Below are 6,518 nucleotides of genomic sequence, written 5' to 3' on the forward strand. Positions count from 1 at the left end.
CCCCAAGGGCCTGCAGCACATGGGGCTGAGACTGCGATGCTACAGCACTTAGCCATAAGAAAGGGCCTGGGATGTGCATCACCAGCTTCTTACCCAGAGCATTTACCCGGCACTTTCCGCTCAGAGCCACGTCCATTCCCTGCAGCCTGGCTGGGGGGAACAGCTGCACTGCACAGCTGGAATGGCGCCCCCTGGTGAGTGCCTGGGGCAAGGCCCCTCCAGCGAGAAGACCTGCCCTTCACCAAATGCAGCTGGGTTGGGATCCCCCCCACAGCTCTGCCCCACGGGAGTGTTAAGCAGGGGCCTTGGAGGGTCTCTGACTTACAACAGGGCTGGATGGGAACTGCAAGGAGAGAGTCTCCCCAGAGGAAAAGATTCACTATTAACATCTCAGAGACTGGGGAGAACTTGGTGCCTCTGTCACTGATGGGGCCATCCGTGGGCCAGAGTGCCCAGGGCTGAGGAGCTCAGGGGCGCAGGGGGGGAGGGGCAGGTGTATCGAGGTGTGAGGACCCACTGGTGGACATCACACTTCTGACCAGGGGTTCAGGTCCCTTGGGACCTGAATTGGAGGTGGGGTTGGGTTCAGTTGGCAGTTACACGGCATTGGCTGGGGTGTGTCCCTTTTACCAGACGGCACCGAGCCTTGGCATGAGTTAAGCCTTGAGAGGCCTTTGCTGATTTGGTGTCTCTTTGGGGGACAGCTAGATCCTGGTGGGGGTCTCAGAGGCCTCCAGGGGGAGGAAGAAAAGCAACCAGGAGCCACCATTAGACACTCCTGACCAGGTACACTTGCCCCCATCTCTTCCTTCCCACGTGGAGCTTGCAGCTCTATTTGTGGGGTCGGGGTGGGGTGAATGGTGGCACAGCAAGGAGTCCTGCCTGGGGCACGTGGGCAGAGGGGCGTGGTGGTTTGGGGAATTAAAACTGGGGCTTTGGGAGGCATCTCAAAGGAGCTCTGTGCTGGGGCTGGGCTGCCTACAGTGTGCTGGGTTGGGACTCACTGTCTGTCTATTTCTGTTTGTCTGTTTAGACTGGCAGCTCATCGGGGCAGGGACCGTCTCTCACTGTGGTGTGGGCAGCGCCCAGCAATGGCCCTGGTCCTGACTGGGCCAAATCAACAGTAATATGAATGGGCCTGCTCTTCAGTCTGTGCCAGCACAAAGCCAGAGGCAAACATGGCTCCACCCTCCCTGATCGGATCCCGGATGGGCCCGCCCGGGGCTCGTGCAGCATAGACCCAGCTGAGTGGTTTGGCTGGGACGTCATTAACTCTGCCCTCCCTGGACGGGACTCGAGGAGGGTCGGCGGGACCCAAGAGCAGGTCGCACGGAACCGAGCGTTATCATCCCAGCTGGCAACGGCCTCACCCAGCTCAGAACTTCTGATCCATTTGGATCCAAACAGCGCTGTTTGGACCAGAACATTCCAGGACTATTTAGACCACAACAGTCTGGTGCCACTTGGATCAAACCCTTGGCTCAGGTCAATCGTGATCCTGTCTCTGCTGCCTGCATGGTGAGATTTGGAGATTTAGCTGGAGAATTGGACCAACACCGCCATCCTTTCCCCAGCAGAGACCCGGACCTTCCGGCTGGTGCTGGGACAGAGAATCCAGGAGGTTTCGAGGACTGTGACAGGCACCAGGCTTGGCCCGAGTCCCCAGAGCCAGGACCATGGTGCGCAGCCAGGGGCTTCCTGCTGACGCCCCAGAGGTGAATCCTGGAGCTGCCCAGGAGGGGTCAGGTGAGCAGGACATTCCCTGGGCCCACAGGACACTCGAGGGAGAGGCTGGCAGGGCACATGGGGTCCTAGGTCAAGGAAGAACTTGAATTATCTCTTTGCCTGTCCCAGGGCGGTAAGGGTCTCAAAGGGGGAAGGGGAGAGAGACAGAGACCCCAGGGCACAGTGGGAGAAACAGATTCCCCAAGTAGGGAGAGACAGAGACCTCTAAATGGTTAAATGGAAAAGAGGAAGGGGGAAACACAGAGCCCCCCAGGGGTGAAGGAGACACCAGGAAGAGGAGATTTAAGGAGTAGAGATCATATCTGGGGGCACAAAATGGCTCTTCCATGTAGAAACACCAGTGCAAAGAGTCCTGGGCCCTTGGAGTATCAAGCCTACGCCAGGGGCCTTGGAGATGGGCATAGCCAGGTCTCAGGCTGCTCCTGGTAACCATGCCAGGGTCATAGATGTGAGGGCTGGGCAGAGTGTCCATCCCCCGGGGCCAGGGCAGCATCTGCACCGACAGGACGTTGTCTAGGGCTCTGTCCAGCCTAGTTTCCAGTGTGCCAAGCGAGGGGGCTCTGGCCCTTCCCTGGGGGCAGCGTGTCAGATCTCTGACTGGGTGCTCCCCTGATATCTGTACTCAGTGCGTCCCCTTGCCCATCCCCTCCTACTGCCTGCGGGGTGCCCCTTTGGGCCTGGGACACAGGGCTGGGAGCTGGTGGGGGACTCACGGCAGGGGGGCGATGGCCGCCGGAGTTGGGCTGTCATTCTGCTTTCAGAGTTGCAGAGATCAGGGGAGTCGCCCCCTCATCAGGGGGTCTCTACCGGGAGCCCCGTTCCCGGGGAAACAGCGGAGGAGGGGGTCTCTGCCTCTGCAGGCCCCAGGAACCCAAGCCAGCAGACCTCCACGGCCACATCCGTCACCAGCCACTCATCCGCCCGCAGCGTGGCGCCTGCGGCCTCCAACCGCCTGTGTGCGCAGCCCCCGCGTGAGCCACCCGGCGCAGGCGTGACGAGAAAGCGCTCGGCCCGTGCCAGAGAGGCCGAGGGGGCGGGAGAAGAACAGTCCCTTTTCTACATGAGGGTCAGGGCCGTGAACGGCGTCTCGGTGGCCTGGGAGACCGGAGCCGGCTTTGGGGCCATTAGGAAGCGCCCCCGCATCTTTAAGGCCAATTACACCGGAGGAGAAAGCTTTGCCGGGTCGGACCTGAGCAGCTCCCACACCAAGTCCGAGCTGGGGGACGTGGACCCAGAGCCAGAGGGCGGCGCTGGGGGGCCAGCAGAGGAGGCTCCACAACCGCCGCGGGGCACGACCCCAGAGTGGCTCCTCACCACCGAGCAGGGCCTGCGGTGCCTGGCCTGCTGCCGAGTGTTCCCCAGCCTGGAGGCCCTGACCCAGCACGTGAAGCAGGGGCTGCGGGAAGGCTTCAGCTGCCACGTCTACTACCGGGTGCTGGGGCGGCTCCAGGTGGGAGAGACGCCCCGGAGGAGCCGGCGCCACGGGGGCTGGGGACTCCAGCCACGCGGCCGCGAGTGCAGCGTGTGCGGGGGCGAGATACGGCGCCCACGCAAGGCTGCCAGACAGGCCTGGCCAGGACGCGCCGGGGAGGAGGCCAGCAGCCGCCTGAGACCAGCGACGACTCTGCCAGCACGGCCCTGAATACACAGGGTGGGGACTGCAGCCGGGGAGGGGGGGGGGCACGCCTGTCGCGGCCCCCGGCTTGCCAGGCAGGCCCGATCTGCACGTGAGGCTGCCAGCAGAGCCCCAAGACAGCAATGCCGGGCCCCACCCCTCCACAGGGCCGTGGCCGAACCGGACCCAGCCACCAGGGATGAGGAAAGAACTGACGGCACCGGCCAGCCCTCTCCCTGCCGGGACCCAGCCGAAGGGCGCTTTGGGGATGGAGGGTCGGTAGCAGAGCCGCGTCCTTAGAGACGCACGCGGACGCCGGCCCATCGACGGGAGGAAAGTGATGAGAAGACGTCCAGAGACGGACCCACGGGGCGGCTGCAGTGCACAGCTCCTGAAGGCTGAGCCGGGGCCTCTGCCGAGCTGGAGCGAGCCCCACCTGCACAGACATCGGCTAAGTGATTTACTTAGGGGGTTCTCGTCTGTGGGGGGGGACGCCCTAGGTTCCCGGAGCATCTATGGGGCTTGTGAGCTAGGGCAGGCAGCTAAATGGTCTGGGCAGGGGGCTGGAGGGCAGGAAGGCGGATGTGGGCAAGCGGGGGTGGGGGTGTGGGGAAGGGGCTGGATAGGAGGAAGGGGGGTGGGGATGGGGGGCTGGATGGGAGGAAGGGGATGTGGGCGGGGGGCAAGGGCTGGATGGGAGGAAGCAGGTGTGGGCGGGGGGCAGAGGACTGGATGGGAAGAAGGGGGTGGTGATGGGGGGGCTGGATGGGAGGAAGGGGGGTGTGGGAAGGAGCCTGGATGGGAGGAAAGGGGGGGCAGGGGGCTGAATGGTAGGAAGGAGGTGTGGGGGGGCAAGGGCTGGATAGGAGGAAGGGGGCATCTGTGGGGGCAGGGTGCTGGATGGGAGGAAATGTGGGGGGAGGGCAGGGTGCTAGATGGGAGGAAGGGGGGTGTGGGCAGGGGAAGGGGGCTGGGGTGGGAGGAAGGGGGTGTGGGCGGGGACCAGGGGGCTGGGGTGGGAGGAAGGGGGTGTGGGCGGGGAGCAAGAATTGGATGGGAGGAAGGGGGTGGGCACCCAGGGGAAGAGGCTGGATGGGAGGAAGAGGGGTGTGGTAAGGGGCCTAGATGGGAGGAAAGGGGTGGGGGGGGCAGGGGACAAGGTGGGAGGAAGGGGTGTGTGAGCAGGGGCAAGGGCTGGATGGGAGGAAGTAGGTGTGGGCGGGGGGCAGGGGACTGGGTGGGAGGAAGGGGGTGGGGGCAGGGGGCTGAATGGGAGGAAGGAGGTGTGCGGGGGCAAGGGCTGGATAGGAGGAAGGGGGGCCTTGGTAGGGGCAGAGTGCTAGATGGGAGGAAGGGGGGTGTGGGCAGGGGCAGGGGGCTGGGTGGGAGGAAGGGCGTGTGGGCAGGGGCCAGGGGGATGAATAGGAGGAAGAGGGTGTGGGGGGGCAGGAGGGTGGATAGGAGGAAGGGAGTGTGGGCGGGGGGCAGGGGCCTGGATGGGAGGAAGGGGGTGGGAACCGAGGGGAGGAGGCTAGATAGGAGGAAGGAAGTGGAGATGGGGGGCTCGATGGGAGGAAGGGGGGTGTGGTAAGGAGGGGATGGAAGGAAGGTGAGATGGGAGGAAAGGGGTGGGGGGGCAGGGGACTGGGAAGGAGAAGGGGTGTGTGGGCAGGGGCCAGCGCTGATTGGGAAGAAGAAGGAGTGGGAGGGGAGCAGGGGGATGGGACCTGGATGGGAGGGAGGAGGGTGTAGGTGGGGGAAGGGGGTGGGGGGAAGGGGACTGGGTGGGAGGAAGGAGGGTTTGGGCGGTGGGCAGGAGCTTGGATAGGAGGAAGGCGGGTGTGGGCGGGGGCAGGGGGCTGGATGGGAGGAAGGAGGGTGTAGGTTAGGGCAGGGGACTGGGTGGGAGGAAGGAGGGTGTGGGTGGGGGGCAAGGGCTGGATGGGAGGAAGGGGGTGGGGACCGAGGGGAGGTGGCTGGATAAGAGGAAGGGGGGTGTGGGCGGGGGCAGAGGCCTGGATGGAAGGAAGGAGTGTGTAGGTGGGGGCTTGGGGCTGGATGGGACGAAGGCGGTGTGGGTGTGGGGCAAAGGCTGGATAGGAGGAAGGGGGGCGTGGGCGGGGGGAAGGGCTGGATAGGAGGAAGGAGGGTGTAGGCGGGAGCGGGGGGCTGGATGGGAGAAAGGGGGTGTGGGCAAGGGCAAGGGCTGGAAGGGAGGAAGGGGGTGTGGGCAGGGGCTGGATGGGACGAAGGCGGTGTGGGTGTGGGGCAAAAGCTGGATAGGAGGAAGGGGGGTGTGGGTGGGGGGAAGGGCTGGATAGGAGGAAGGAGGGTGTAGGCGGGAGCAGGGGGCTGGATGGGAGGAAGGGGGTGTGGGCGAGGGCAAGGGCTGGATGGGAGGAAGGGGGTGTGGGCAGGGGCAAGGGCTGGATGGGAGGAAGGGGGTGTGGGCAGGGGCAAGGGCTGGATGGGAGGAAGGGGGTGGGGACCGAGGGGAGAAGGCTAGATGGGAGGAAGACAGCGGGGATGGGGGGGGCTGGATGGGAGGAATGGGTTTTTGGTAAGGGGCTGGGATGGGATGAAAGGGGTGGGAGGGCAGTGGTCTAGGTGGGAGGAAGGGGATGTGGGCAGTGAGTAGGGGCCTGGATGGGTGGAAGGGGGTGTTGGCAGGGGGCTGTATGGGACGAAGGCGGTGTGGGTGTGGGGCAAGGGCTGGATAGGAGGAAGGTGGTGTGGGCGGGGGGCAAGGGCTGGATGGGAGGAAGGAGTGTGTAGGTGGGGGAAGGGGGCTGGATGGGAGAAAGGAGGGTGTGGGTGGGGGCAGGGGCCTGGATGGGAGGAAGGAGGGTGTAGGTGGGGGAAGGGGCTGGATGGGAGGAAGGGGGGTGTGGGAAGGGGACAGGGGCCTGGATGGGGGGAAAGGGGGTGTGGGCGTGCAGGGGGCTGGGGATGGAGGGGAGGGGGAGGAAGGAGGTGTGGGTGGGGGGCGGGGCATGGATGGGAAGAAATGGAGTGTGGGTGGGGACTGGATGCACCCAGCCTGTCCTCCCCCCACCCCACAAAATTCACCTCAGCCCATAACACTCCCTCCCTCCTCCTCCTCCCCACCACAAAATCAAACTCCTCGGCCTCCCTCCTCTAGGACCCCATCCGGCCT

At 64.8% G+C, this 6,518-nt stretch overlaps 1 pseudogene; it reads left to right on the forward strand.

Moving 5' to 3' along the window:
* The first annotated feature begins 2,140 nt into the window (after positions 1 to 2,140).
* LOC142000572 (uncharacterized) lies at positions 2,141 to 3,388 on the forward strand (annotated as a pseudogene).
* Positions 3,389 to 6,518: the final 3,130 nt, after the last annotated feature.

This window comes from Natator depressus, chromosome 17, assembly GCF_965152275.1.
Source record: "Natator depressus isolate rNatDep1 chromosome 17, rNatDep2.hap1, whole genome shotgun sequence".
NCBI lineage: Eukaryota > Metazoa > Chordata > Testudines > Cheloniidae > Natator > Natator depressus.